We start from the raw sequence: 16,126 nt of genomic DNA on the forward strand, positions 1-16,126 counted from the left end.
AAGTTATTTTGGAAAAATATTCATAGGGAAATAAAAAAGGGGGTTGATCTGAAAGAAAGATCTCATGCCAAAGTGTATCTTCTGAATTTGACGGACAATTTATCTTTGGAGAGTAAAAACAAGAAAGTGTTGTTTTACGCAATAATTGCAGCAAGAATATTACTTGCGAAATTTTGGAAAAAGAAAGAAATTACAACAGTAGAAGAGTGGAAAATAAAAATAATGGATATTTATGAAATGGATAAATTAACAAACTTGATAAAGAATCGCTCTATGGAAGACTTCTATTCTGAATGGAAAGTATGGAAAGAGTATATGCACAAAGAAAAAAGAGAAGAGCTCCACATGGCTTTGATGCCAGATTAACTGGCAAACTAGTGAAAAGAAAAGAAAAAAAATATAAAGAAGTGGTTTGAGATAATAGATAAATCCACTAAGGGATAAATATAGAATAAATTGTGTATTGATTATGATATAAGTTAAGACCAACAAAAATGTATGATAGTTGATAAAAATTTAAAGGGTATAATAACACAAAGAAGTAAGTTAGATAGGATATAATTTTAAAATATAGTTGGATACAGTTAAAGATGGTAAAGACAGTACAATTTTAGAGAAAGTTAGTAATTATAGAAGTATGGCGAAGAGCTGTATGATACTGTATGTCTTGTTTCTTTTTTGTGTTGATGTTTACGTTTTGTTTTATGTTTTTTCTTTTTTTCTTTTCTTTTTTGTATATAACATTTTTTTAATAATAAAATAATAATAATAAAAAACATGCAACAAAAATCACTTGCCAGGATAATGGTGTATCAAAGGCATGATCAAAGGTCAATGGGAATATAAGTCTCTCTCTCTTCCAGGTGTTAACTTTTGTGACTCTGCTCAGGGCAAGATTCAAATAAATGCAATATAGTTTTATGTGAAGTTAAAGAGTTTCATGGCTGGCAACCATAGTTTTTTGTGGGTTTGAGATTCAAATGATCTAAAAACGAACCAAGAAAATCCAGTAAATGCTGTGCTCAGCAAAGGACCTGAGAGACCCTCTCACAGCAGCAGGAGTTTACCACATACCATGCACCTGCTGACAAGTCTACATAGAGACCACCAAATGCAGTGTCCAAATACAAATCAAGGATCACGGGAGACACTGCAGACTGGGTCTGACAGAAAAATCAGCAGTAGCAGAACATCATCCTGGGTATAAAAATGCTGTTTTGAAAACAATGAAATTTTGGACCATGCTAACAACTATCAGGTCAGAATGTACAGCAAAGCCACTGAAATCCACAAACATAGACAACTTCAAGAGGAAAGAAGAAACCGCTAAAGTAAACAAAGTTTGGCTACCAGTCCTGAAAAACACCAAAATCAAGTCTCAGCAAGTGCAAATGATAACAAGCCAGGTTCAGGGGTTTTCCCAGCAGACAATGGATCACTAATTAAATAGACACCCTAAGGTCTTGCCATTCAACAACAGACTAACACACGGATTAACATATAAATCACTTCCTCTCAACCAAAGGACACACAAAATATATACCCCAATCACTTTCATGACAGTATTCTCTGAACAGATGCTGGTGACATATCAGGAATAAACCCTTCCAAAACATGGCCACATAGCCCCCCACCCCACCCCACCCAAAAAAACCCACAAAAACCTTAGCAATATGGTTTTGCCTCTCTAGTGGTCAGCATAGTAAATCAACTTCTTCCAGATTCACTGATCTTCCTTGTATTCCCAGAGTTTTTCAATTGAGATATATAAACATCGATTTTAACCAATACTTTGATATATCGAAGTGCTAAAATATAATGACCCTGAGATGAACCTTGGGAGTAGGTAGGACAAATTACAATAACAATCTAACAGCATACCATTCAATCTGAAATAAATGGATTTCTATCAAATCATGCTGGAACAATGTATATGTCTAATTGGACCCTGGTGCCAAGGTGGCTGTTTTCTTCCTCTTAAGCGCTGATTGACAGAGAAATGCAAACATTTCACTACCAACCATCTCAGCCTCTGGGGAAATATAAGCAGGTAATATCTGGTTAAAGGACTGCTTTTTATTTATGATGTCAGTTTTCCTAAACATTGGAGTACCTGCATCAAATCCAAATTGAAAGTGAAATTGCTAAAACTTTCTGCTCAGAACAATGTTAAAATAAATTATCTTGTGGGACATTTACTGCCTAAAAAAGAACAGTGTGTAGGCAGTACAGCTGTTCTCTAAACGGCAGCCAGGAATATAAAGATTAAAGACAAATACACATTGCACAGTTCTACAATCCAAACTTGCCCATGGATCCATTAAACCTATACATTCTCCCTGACATTAGTGCCCAAACAGTGCATTTGCTTCCACCTCTCCAGTTTATATGTTGGAGTTTTTCTCTGTCTACTGGTAAACACTTGGCTTCAGTCTAGTGGTTTACACGTAGTATAGGACATTCAGATTTAAACTGATAAATATATAAATATATAGTGGTCATATTGGGCTTCTGGTCATGTGTGAGTCTATGCTTGTAATCAATTGGAGTTTATATGACTTAAGCCAATGTTAACAATCTGAGGTTTGTCTCCTCTAGTGTTAGGCACAATGAAGGTCCTCCCCTGGTCAGCAGTTTTTGGGGTGTTATGAAAGGGTAGCAAATTATTAATTATGTCATTTGTTACTGTTGTATTTTTTTGTGTTCTCCAGGAGTTTTCTAAAAAAAATTTACAAATTAAAATGCACATATCGAACATACATACTACTTACATACATGGTCACATATATACACCATATATACACAAATATACCTATATACACACACATATACACACAAATACACCCCTACATCAACTACTACTCTGTCTACCTACATACAAATATAATTACACATATACCCATTTACATACCACATATAAACAGAAATTCCTAATTCTTAGGTATATAACCCCATACCTCCCACCTCCCTTTCTTCTATAAACAAACAACTTGCATACCACATATATCCTATATTTTCCATATCCACTTAATAACAATAATAGCTACTATCATGCATTTCTTTAATTTTCTGCTTTTTTGTGAGCTCAATTTCTATAATCATCCTACTAAACATATTTTGGGTTTTCTTTATCTTTTTAAACTATTCATTCTTATCTCCCTCCCTTTTTAAAAATCATAATTGTCTCCTTGTTCAGTTCACTACCTATTAATCGTATATGTTCTCTACTAAATAATATTTAATAGTATGTATAACATTCATAATAGCATCATTTCCCCCTCAAAAATGTTACAACTAAATTCCAGTCCTCTTCTATCAATACTTCTTTTTCTTCTCTTACTCTTCGTGAAAGTCTATCCATGTCTCGTAAGTCTAACAGGTTTTTTTTTTAATCCAATCCTCTGTTGTTGGATTTTGTTTATTCTTCCAATTCTGGCCATATATCATCTTCACAGCCATTACCATGTAGAGAATTAGCCTACCATATTTTTTATATATGGTTATCTAATACATGTGTCATGTTTAGTAAATATAAGTCTGGCTTCATAGAAAAAGAAACTCTTTTACATTGTATGTATTCTTGTCCAATATTTTTTCACCTTTTTACAATTCCACCATAAGCAAAAATATGATCCCTCTTTTTCTCTACATTTCCAACACTTGGAATTTGTATTTTTATACATTTTCACCAATTTAACCAGTGTAAATGACAGATGTATAGCATTTTAAAGTAATTTTCTTTAAGATTTTGTACCATTGTACATTTATTTGTCTTATCCCAATAATTTCCCCATTTTTTATAGTTCTATATTTTGTTGAAGCAGCTGACTCCATTTTATCATTTTATCTTTTATTATTTCTTTTTCTTTTTAACAGGATCTTATAAAATTTGGATATCCTTTTAGTTTCTTGCCATCAAAAATACATTGGCCCATTATAAACGGGCACCCTAGGACGGACTCAGTCCGTGCTAGGGTTAGAAAGGGGCATCTCTTCCAGACGCCCCTAACCCTAGCACGGACTGAGTCCGTAACAAATGGCGACGGCCGTTCCTCACGGCCGCCGCCACCTTGACGTAACGGACGCTCTGCGTCCGCACGTCGTGCCCCGGAAATGATGCCGCGAGTGCGCGACTAGCACCTCGTGGCGTCTCTTCCGGGGAGCACGAAGGAGCGTGATTTTCGTGCTCCTTCTTGGCAGCGTCCGGGAACCACGCCGTTTGGCTGCTGCAGTTCCCAGATGCTGCAACCGGCGGCGGTGCGAGACGGCTCCTTCTGGGCCGTCTGTAATGCACCTCTGTTTAATTCATTATTTTCTTCTTCTATTCCCTGTAGTTTTAGATCCATTTTTGTCCTTTTCATTAATTGCCTATGTAGGAACCATTCTGTCTTTATTCCTTGTTGTTCCAATTCCTCCCTCGTTTTTATTGTGTCACTTTCTAATTTTTCTTTTTTCATTTTTTAAAAATAAGTTAACCATTGCCCTTTCTCTCCTTTATGTCTTCCAAATAGTGCTGCCTGTGGTGATATCCACGATGATAACGTTCTATAGTATTGTCTTTTAATGTTTTGCCATATTATTAGCAGTCCTTAAATAATAATTATTGAACTCTTTATTTTGTTTTATTTCCCCACACCATAAAAATGCAGGCATTTCAAATCTTAAGTTATGTTTCTCTAATTTTTAAATTTTTATTAAAATTAAAATTCCTTCAATGAATATTATACAATACATAAATCTATCTATCTATCTATCTATCTATCTATCTATCTATCTATCTATCTATCTATATTCTACATTGTATTACAACTTATCTAAATATCTTTTATATTCCACTTCAGTGCTCCCCTTCCCTGGTGCCATTTGCACCCTCATATTCCATCCAAAATCTCAGTTCCTCTTGTGGAGCTAATCTTCCATCTTCTTTTCTCAATACTTTCTCAATAAATTATTTCTAAACTCCATCAAAGTCACTTCTTTCCCATAATCCCTTTTCTACTTTCAATCTGAATGTCAATTTATCATTAATCGCTAATTTCCATACCTCTTTATACCATTCCTCCAATTGTACAGTTATTTTCGTTTTCCAACATCTTGCTATAATTAATCTCACTGCTGTAATCAAATTTGTTTTCAAATCTTTCCCCTCTTTTTTCCATTTCTCATAACAATACTATATATGGACTGCTATCTATTTTTATGTTCATAATACTTTCTATTTCTATTATCATTTCCCCCCAATTTTTGTTCGTATTTACATTGCCATCCCATATGCATATATGACCCTGCTTCTTGACAACCTCGCCAACATTGTTTTGAATTATTCTTTTCAATATTGTGTAATCTCACTGGTGTCAAACATCATTTCCATATCAATTTATAATAATTTTCTTTAATTTGTACCTAAAAATTCTTCAAATGTCTTTGCTCCCAAATTGTATCCCATTTCTTATCACATATTTTACATACGAGTTCTTCTTCCCATATTCCTCTCAAAATATATTACCTTGTTCCCTCCCCCTTTATTATCCATCAACATTTTATAAATTTTACTTATAATTCCTTTCAAGTTCTCATTTCCCTCCCTTTTTCTTCTTTCTGAATTAATTGTTCAAATTGTGTGTACTTTTTTCTTTCTACATTCCTTTTTCTCCGATTTTTAACCCATTGTTTTATTTTCATACAATGGAACCATGAGATTTTTATCCCCACGTGTTTTTTCTTTATACTCTCTTTCTTTACCGTAACATCCACGGTATCTAATGTCCTCTCCTTCAACTCCTTATCTAACAATCCTTTCAAGCTTTTTGGAAATTTCCTTTCCATTATTATTGGTGTTATTATTGAATCTTCAGTCATTAACTCTTTCTTATATCTATCCATATTTCTAATATGTTTTTCATAATTAAGTTTCCAGTTATCTTAATATCTTTCTTAGTAAATTCCTTTTAAAAATGTTCCATATTCTCATATCTACTTCCTCTATATCTAACTCTAACCATTCTAAATCTCCCATACCTAACATATCTTCTATCAAATAGTTAATTAGTCTCATAATATCTTCTTATATTGAGAAGGTTGAACCTTCTGTCTTTTGTGATTTATACCAAAGTTGTTTATTTAGTCTAGTTCTTTTCCCTGTGTTACAATATGTATTCAATTTTTGTTCCCATTTGTCCAATTCAGTTTCCGACACTTTTAATGGTAGCATTCTAAATAAAAAATTAATTTTGGTAATATTTTCATCTTAATTAATGCTATTCTTCCTCCAAACCACAATAGTTGAACTTTCTTATATTCTGCTTAATTTTTCTCCACTTCTTTCCTTAATACTACCAAACTTTTTTCCCATTTCTTTTAAATGATTTGTTATATTTATTCCCAAATATTTTATACTACTTATTAATCATATCTCTAAATTTCTTTGTCTTACAAATTCACATCCTTCTTCTTTTGTGTAATTAAAAAACATCATTTCTGATTTATTCCATCCCTGTCATCTCACCAAATACTTTTAAATGTTACTTTATTCTTTCCAATCTACCCATTAAATCTTTAATGGTTAATAATGTGTCATCAGCAAATAAACTAATTTTATGTTTCGTTTTCAATCCTACTCCTTTTAAACTATTATCTTTTCTTATAAAATTTGCTAATATCTCTGTTACCAGTATATAGTATTGGTGATAACAGGCATTCTTGTCTAGTATCTCTTGTCACCTTTATTTCATTTGTTACCCCATCATTTACCATTACTATTGCTGAATTATTAGAATATAGGTGATCTATTAATCCCCTTACTTTATCCCCCACTACAAATCTTTTCATAATTATTTTTAGTTGGCTATTCTACACAATCAAATGCTTTAAATATTATTATTATTATTAACCTTTATTTATAAAGCGCTGTAAATTTACACATATATCTAATGCCAAAATCCCTGCTCTTATTATTCCCCCTATTTACATGTATTTTATACAATACTCTTCCTACTAGAATTTGTCTTCCTTTAACAGATCCACAGTGATTCTTTCCTATATATTTATACATATATTTGTTCATTCTATTTGCCATTATGGCTCATAAAATTTTTGCATCTTGGTTTATTAATGATATAAGTCTATATGATCCTGGGTCAGTTGATTCTCTATCTACCTTTGATATTAAAATTACTAATGATTGATGCCATGATGCCGGTATCTTCTCCCCATTTATTATTCCATTATATAATTCTAAAAATTTTGAAATTAACATCTTTTCAAACACTTTATCATATTCTGATCCCAATCTCTCCATTCTTGGAGCTTTCCCATTTTTCAATTTTTTAAATTACCTCCACTATTTCTGCCTTCTCAATGGGTTGTTCCAGTAATTTTTTATCTTTTGCTTTTATTTTTATTTCCCAATTTTCTTCCACATTTCCCTATTTTATCCACAAGATTGTTCCCTGCTTCATATAATTCCTTATAAAATTCTTCAAAATTTTTATTTTTTTTCTTTCATTATTCTGCATATTTTAATAAGGATTTATTTTTTATAATAACAATAATAAAGATTTATTTATAGCCCGCCCAATCACAAGTATTCAGGTCAGCAATAAAGAAAATATAAAGCAAATAAAAATAACAATAAAATAACAAAGCAATTCACAATAGCAATAAATAGCAAAAATACATAGGAATTCACAGCAGCAATAAAATTAACAAAGCAAATTGCATAGCAATAAGTGAACAAAACAAGTAAAATAGAAAATAAACCCATCTACCAATCCTGAAAACAATATGAATGATATACAATCTTAAAACATTACAATCTAGGACCATAGAGAAAACAAAAACAAAAAACAGCTGAGTTCGTGTGCCTCCAGAGTCTCTCTGCTGGTCCTTGGTGTTTCTGGGAGAGGCGGGAGATGGTTCTTGGGGTGGCGAGGCAGCTTTTTAAAGTGCTGCTTGTCTGCCATGCCCTCAGTAGCTGGACTCCTGTGCCTCCAAAGTCTCTCTGCTGGTCCTTGGTGTTGCTGAGAGAGGCAGGGGAAGAAGCCAGGTGGAGAGCATCTGGGTAAAAATTAAAGGGGAGGGAAACAACAGGAATGTTATTGTGGGAGTCTACTACAGACCTCCAAGTCAGACTGAGGAACTGGATGATGTCTTTCTAGAACAGATGACCACACACTCAGAAAGAAGAGATGTAATAATAATGGGTGACTTCAACTATCCTGATATTTGCTGGAAGTCAAACTCAGCCAAATCCTCAGTCTAGCAAATCCCTCACTTGCCTTGGAGACAATTTCATTGTCCAAAAGGTGGAAGAGGCAGCAAGGGGATCAGCTATTTTGGATCTGATCCTAACCAGCAGGAATGGTTAGGTTAATGGTGTGCAAGTGGTGGGATTCTTATGTGGGAGTGATCATGTACTCCTGGAGTTTGTTACACAATAGAAAGGAGAAGCCAGGCATAGTCAGACACGTATTCTAGACTTTAGGAAAGCTGATTTTATTTTATTTTTATTTTTTTTTTAATTTTTAATTTTTATTACACAAAAATATGATATATACAATATACAAATATGGATACCAAACAAATACAAACATAATACACAACAACACACGGATACATTAAACATACATGCTTATTCATTACTGTTTAAAATTCTCTTCAAGTACTTCCAGCAACCATTATGGTACTTAGCTATCTTAACATATACTATATTCCACCACATCCAGCTTGCATTTCTTAGCTTTTGTTATCCTGTCTATCTATCCTAGGATAGAAGCCGAGTATAACTCAATTCCAGTTGGAATCTCCCAGAGTAATAAGGGCCTATAGTCTAGCTTCTTCTAGAACAGTCAATATATTGAGACGCCATGCCATATCTATGATATCTTAAACCCACAATATAAATCCAAACATTTCCATCTCTTATTTACTATCTTCATATCTTTGTCCCTCAAGCTCTCTGTCAACATATCCATTTCCTTAGCTTCTCTCAATTTAATTAGCCAAACATCTTCATCAGGGATTTCCTTCCTCTTCCAATATTGTGCATAAATAATTCGACCCAATGTTACCATGTAAAAAATTAATAGTGACATCTCTCTTATCCTCGGGTCATCCAGTGTACAAATCATATTTAACAAAAAAATATGAGGATCCAACAGTATATCTACCTGAAGAATGATTAGCATTAATCTATGTATATTCCCCCAAAACTTTCAGGCCATCTCACAATCCCACGAAAGGTGGAAAAAGGAACCTTCCTGCTTCCCGCATTTCCAGCAAGTATTGCTTGCAGTTTTATAGATTTTATTAATCTTTACAGGCGTCATATACCATCTAAAAAGCATTTTAGTATAATTCTCTTTGTAGTTTTGACAAACTGTAAATCTTTTTGTATCCTTCCAAGACTCCTCCCAGTGTTCTAAATCAATAGGTCTCTGTAAGTCCTGCAACCACTTAACCATTGAGTGTTTGACAATTTCATCCTCCAACTGTCTCTCTTTTAAGATTTTGTAATATTGTGAGAGATGCCCCTTCCCTTTATCCAACAGAACCTTATCCAGTTCATTATTTTCCTTATTGAAACCTTTCAACTTTAAGTCTACTCTAAATCTATCTGCAAGTTGGAAATACAAATACCAGTCAATTTCATGACTATCTACAATGATAGCTTCCCTCTGTTTCAATGACACAATATTATCAGGTCTCCAAAAGATCAGATCTTTATATGTCAGCCATGGATTCTTATAATCTCTAGTTCTTCTAAAGAGGGCTTCTTGAGTAGAAACCCATTGAGGTAAGCCAGTATAGAAAATATCCTTAACCTTGTCCCAAACAAAAAGGAGGGCGTTCTTCAAAAAATGGTGTTTAAATCCCTTATGTTCTTTAACTTTGTCATACCAAAGATAGGCATGAATTCCAAACCTCAGATCTACACATTCCAAAGCCATCAGCCTTTCATTCTGTAACTTGACCCAATTTTCAATCCAGCATAAACATGATGCAAAATAATACAGCTCAAAATTAGGCAACGCACATCCTCCTCGAAGAACTTCATCGGTTAATAATTTCCATCTCACTCTAGCCCGCTTTCCCTCCCAAAGAAATTTAGAAAACTCTTTTTGCCATAAGACAAAATATTTTCTATCAGCAATCACCGGGAGGTTCTGAAACAAATATAGAAACCGAGGAAGGATATTCATCTTCAGGGTCGCTATTCTCCCCAAAAAGCAGAGATGTAACTTCGACCACGTTATCATATCTTTTTTTACACAGGAAAGCTGATTTTAGTAAACTTATAGAAATACTGGGGGTAATCTGATGGTTAGGAATACTAAAAGAGAGGGGAGTTCAAGACGGATGGGAGTTTCTCAGAGGGGAAATATTGAAGGCACAGTTTCAAACAGTTCTAATGAGGAAGCAAAATGGGAGATGTCTGAAGAAACCAGGATGGATGACTAAGGAACATTCAACTGAGCTAAGTTTTAAACGGACCATGTATAAGAAATGGAAAAATGGGGAAATCACCAAAGAGGAATTCAAACATGTGGCAAGCACGTGTAGGGGGTAAATTCAGAAAAGCTAAAGCATAGAATGAACTCAGGCTTGCTAGAGAGGTTATGAACAACAAAAAGGGCTTTTGGGGTATGTCTGCAGCAAAAGGAGGAAGGATGAAATGGTAGGGCCACTGCGTGGAGAAATGCTAACAGGGGACAGAGAAAAGGCAGAATTACTCAACACCTTCTTTGCTTCAGTCTTCTCAGAAAAGGAAAAGGGTGCTCAACCTGAGGATAATGGAGCAGAGGACATAATAAGGGAATATCAGCACAGAATAAGTAAAGAGATAGTACAGGAATATCTGGTTAATCTAAATGAATATAAGTCTTCAGGACCTGATTAACTACATCCAAGGGTATTAAAAGAACTGGCAAATGTAATATCGGAGCCATCTGGCAATAATCTTGGAGAACTCCTGGAGAACAGAAGAAGTTCCAGTAGACTGGAGGAGGGCAAACGTCCCCATCTTCAAAAAGGGGAAAAAAGAGGATCCAAACAATTATCGTCCAGTTAGTCTGACATCTATACGAGGAAAGATCAGATCATTAAGCAAAGAGTCTGTGAACATCTAGAAGGCAATGCCATAATCACAAAAAGCCAACATGGTTTTGAAGTCATGCCAGTCAAATCTAATCCCTTTTTTTTTTATAAAATTACCAGCTTGTTAGATGAAGGGAATGCTGTGGATACAGTATATATTGATTTCAGTAAGGCTTTTGACAGGCTTCCTTATGTCATTCTTGCAAAAAAGCTAGTGAAATGTGGGATAGACAAGGTAACTGTTACATGGATTTGTAATTGATTGACTGGCCGAACTGAAAGGGTGCGCAACAATGGCTCCTTTTCATCCTGGGGAGAAGTGACCAGTGGGGTCCCACAGGGCTCTGTCCTGGGCCCAGTGCTATTCAACATCTTTACCAATGACTTGGAGGACAGAATTGGGGGCATACATATCAAATTTGCATATGACACCAAATTGGGAGGAGCAGCAAATACCCCAGAGGACAGGATGAAATTCAAAATGACCAGAATAGACTAGAAAGCTGGGCCAAAGCTAACAAAATGAAATTCAACATGGAGAAATGTAAGGTACTGCACTTAGGGTGGAAAAATGAAATGCACAGATATAAGATGGGTGACACCTGGCTGAATGAGACTACATGTGAAAGGGATCTAGGAGTCCAAGTAGGCCACAAGTTGAACATGAGTCAACAGTGCGATGTGGCAGATAAAAAGGCCAATCCCTGGTCAGTCCCCACCTGAAACATTGTGTCCAGTTCTGGGCAATTTATAAAGGATGTTGAGAAAATGGAGCGTGTCCAAAAAGAGTGACTAAAATGGTGAAGGATCTGGAAAACATGCTCTGTGAGGAATGACTTAGGGAGCTGGGGATGTTTAGCCTGGAGAAGAGAAGGTTAAGAGGTGATATGGCTAGGGCCCAGGGTACTTGGAGGACCGCCTCTCCCCATACAGTCTGCCTGCACTCTCAGATCAGGCAGAAAAAATCTGCTAAGAGTTCCGAAGTCTAGATATACTTCCTCTTCACAGAGGGCATTTTCCATCTCAGCCCTGCAGATTTGGAACTCCTTGCCCGACGAGCTCCGCTCTGTCACCTCTCTAGATTTGTTCAGGAGAAATTTGAAGATCTTTCTTTTCCGTCAAGCTTTCCCCCATGTGCCTTAATACTATCCTCTTCTCCCTTCTCGCATATTGTTCGATCCAGCTACTTTGTTGTATGGTTTTAATGGTATGGTTTTAATGGTTGTAATATAATGGTTTTTAGAGTATTTTGTATAGCTTTTAATTGGTTATGGGTAGTTTGTTTACACTGTTGGGGATATATGATGTTATAATTGTATCATTTTATGTTGTAAACCGCTATGATCTATGTAGGAATAGCAGTATATAAATAAAATTTTATTCATTCATTCATTCATTCATATGATAGCCCTGTTTAAATACTTGAAGGGATGTCATATCGAGGAGGGAGATAACTTGTTTTCTGCTGCTCCAGAGACGGACCCAGAGCAATGCATGCAAGCTACGGGAAAAGAGATTCCACCTCAATATTTGAAGGAACTTCCTGACAGCAAGGGCTGTTCGACAGTGGAACAAACTCCTTCGGAGTGTAGTGGAGTCTCCTTCCTTAGAGGTCTTTAAACAAAGGCTGGATGGCCATCTGTCGGGGATGCTTTGATTTAGATTTCCTGCAAGGCAGGGGTTTGGACTGGATGGCCCTTATGGTGTCTTCCAACTCTTTGCTTCTAAGATTCTATGATTCTTGGGGTACCAAGGCAGCTTTATAAAGTGTTGCTTGTCTGCCATGCCCTCAGCAACTGGGCTCCTGTGCCTCCAGAATTTCTCTGCTGGTCCATGTCTCTGGGAGAGGCAGATTTATCCCTAACAATATTTATCATACTTGCCATTTTCTTCTTTTGTGTGGATCTAGCCACCATTTTTGAGTGCTTATTACTGTATTCAAAAAATTCTCTTCTTAAGTAGATCAAATTTTCTTGATCCTCATTCATTTTCATTTTATTCAATTCCTCTCTTTCCCCCCTGAATTCTACATATGTCTATTTAGCTCTATTCAGTTTTTATTTTCCAATACCTCTATAACAACTTCTAATTTCTTCCTTTCATCTTGTCTCTTTTTAAAGATTATATGTTTCCTTAATACTTATTCCTCTTATAACTGCCTTCATGGTATCCCATAACAACCCTTTTGCCACATCTATATCATTTTTGTCACATGATTCTTGCCATTCCTGTCCAATTTTTTTCTACAATTTACTTATAATTCAATATCTTAGTATTTAAGCTCCACTTTTTTGCTTGTTTCTAATCCTTCTTTACAGCAGTTTCTGCATTTACCAAGGCATGGTCCATTGTTCTTATATTCAGTATTTTTGTATTCATAACTTTATTTATCATATTTTGATAAAAAATATAATCTATTCTTGTATATATATTATGTACTACAGAATATGTATATTTTCTTTCAGCCCCCTTTACTAATCTCCATACATCTTTAAATTCCCTTTTTTCATTATTCTATTTAAATTTGTTATATTACTATATCTATCTTTTACTGAACGATTGGATTTATCTTTTATCTTGTCCATCTGCATATTTAAATCACCTGCCAGAACCACTTTTGCTCTTGTATATTTTCTGCTTTCTTTAATACTTTCTCATAAAATCTTTTTGTTTTTCATTTAGGGCATATGCATTTACCAATACATATTTATCCTCCCCCAATTCCCCTTGTATTATTGTATTGTATTGTATTGTATTATTCCCCTGGGCATCGACAGGGGAAGCGTGTCCCTGTTGGTGCTCTTGGACATCTCAGCGGCTTTCGATACCATAGACCATGGTATCCTTCTGGAACGCCTGGTGGAGGTGGAAATCGGGGGCACTGCGCTCCAGTGGTTCCGGTCCTACCTCTCTGGGAGGTTCCAGATGGTGCAGCTGGGAGACGTGTGCTCCAATAAGAGGGCCCTCACAACTGGGGTCCCTCAAGGAGCCATTCTGTCTCCCATGCTATTTAACATTTACATGAAACCGCTGGGAGAGATCATCCGGAGACATGGGGCGCGGGGTTATCAGTACGCTGATGACACCCAAATAGTCTTCTCTATGTCTCCGACTGATGCAGTGACCGAGGATGGCGTCTCTCCTCTCGTGGCATGCCTGGAGTCAGTAATGGGCTGGATGAGGAAAAACCGACTCAGCCTGAATCCAGAGAAAACGGAGGTACTCGTGATAGGTTCCCCTGGTCCAGGAATGGATGTGGTTCCACCTGTCCTGAACGGGATCACGCTTCCTGTGAAGGACTCCGTGCGCAGTCTGGGGGTGCTTCTTGATTCGTCGCTTCACCTTACATCTCAGGTGAATGCGACGGTCAAGAACACCTGTTATCAGCTTTGGCTTATTCGCCAGCTGCGCCCATACCTGGCCCAGAGGGACCTTGAAACGGTGGTACATGCTCTGGTAACCTCTAGATTGGATTTCTGCAATGCGCTCTACATGGGGCAACCCTTGTATCATACCCGGAAGCTACAGTTGGTACAGAATATGGCGGCCAGGCTGGTCACTGGCACTTCCAGGACCAGCCATATTACACCGGTGCTCAAAGATCTGCACTGGCTGCCTATTCGCTTCCGGGCACAGTACAAGGTGTTGGTGATTACCTATAAAGCCCTACATGGCTTGGGCCCAGGATACCTGAAGGACTGCCTCTCCCCATACATTCCGCCCCGCACCCTCAGAACTACTGGGCAGCAACTACTTAGGGTTCCTGGGGCTAAACTCTCCTCTACAACGAGGAGGACGTATTCCATCGTTGCCCCGACCCTTTGGAACACGCTGCCCACAGAGCTCCGCTCGGCCACCTCCCTGGCTCAGTTTAGAAGGGACTTAAAAACCCTTCTATTTCGAACTGCATTCCCCGAGTGAAGTCCTAGATGGCCTCCCTCTCTATGTTGACGGCAAGATGGATGGCTGACCGGGGGGTTTTGAAGTTGTTTTTAACTTGTATAATGTATGTATTGTTTTATTATGTTGTTCACCGCCCTGATCAATGGAAGGGCGGTATATAAATAAAAGTTTTATTTATTTATTATTTATTTATTATCTTCCATCATCACCTCTTAATACATAGTTTATTACAAAATTACATTTTTTGCAATTATTATTGCTACAACCCTTGTTTTAGAATTTCCAAATGCTTTCTTGTAATTCCTTGCCCAAGTCAATTTCAATTCATTTGCTCCTTCCTTCTGTTGATCTATCTCCTGAAAAAAAAAAAGTCTGCTTAATCTTTCTTTAATAGTGCTTCAATCCTCCTTTGTTTGACCACCGTACCAAGTCCTTTGGTGTTTAAAGTTGAGATTTTCAATTTATTTGGCATAATATAATTCAATTATATTTCTAATGGCTCCAATCTGTGCAATCCATATCCAAATCCCTTCCCCTGTCCTCCCTCCCTCACCCTCCCTCCCCTTATCCCATTTACCTCCTCACTCCCTTTCACTAAGACATTTGCCTTGGCCCCAGCTGCCAAGGCTACTTATGTTTTCTGCTTACGCAAATAAATTTTAACAATTCTCTATTTCAGTCTTTAATATATTTTTCATTTACAATTATTGGCAAGTTTTGAAATAAAAACAGGAATTTAGGTAAGACATTATGTTTAATAGCTGCAATTCTACCTAAAATAACAGATTAAATCTGTTCCATCTCTCCAACAACTTTCTTCATATTCTTCCATCCTTAACTACAATTGTTTTCAAAAAGTTCTCCATTTCTTTTCAATATCCAAATCCCTAAATATTTGACTTTACTCTTTATTTTATATCCTAAAATCCTGATTAATTTTTTTGGTTAATTTTTTCATGATCATAGATGTTTTATCTTTACTAATTTTAAATCCAGCTAAGTCTCAAAATGTTTTGATGATTTTGTTTAATTTGTTAATACTCTTTTCTGGTTCCTCTAAGAATATGATTAAATTATCGGCATATGCCTTCAATTTATAACTTTGATTTCCAATCTTTAGACCTTGTAT

Source organism: Sceloporus occidentalis, unplaced genomic scaffold, assembly GCF_023333645.1.
Source record: "Sceloporus occidentalis isolate IW3139 unplaced genomic scaffold, rSceOcc1.0.p SCAF_2, whole genome shotgun sequence".
Classification (NCBI taxonomy): Eukaryota; Metazoa; Chordata; class Lepidosauria; order Squamata; family Phrynosomatidae; genus Sceloporus; species Sceloporus occidentalis.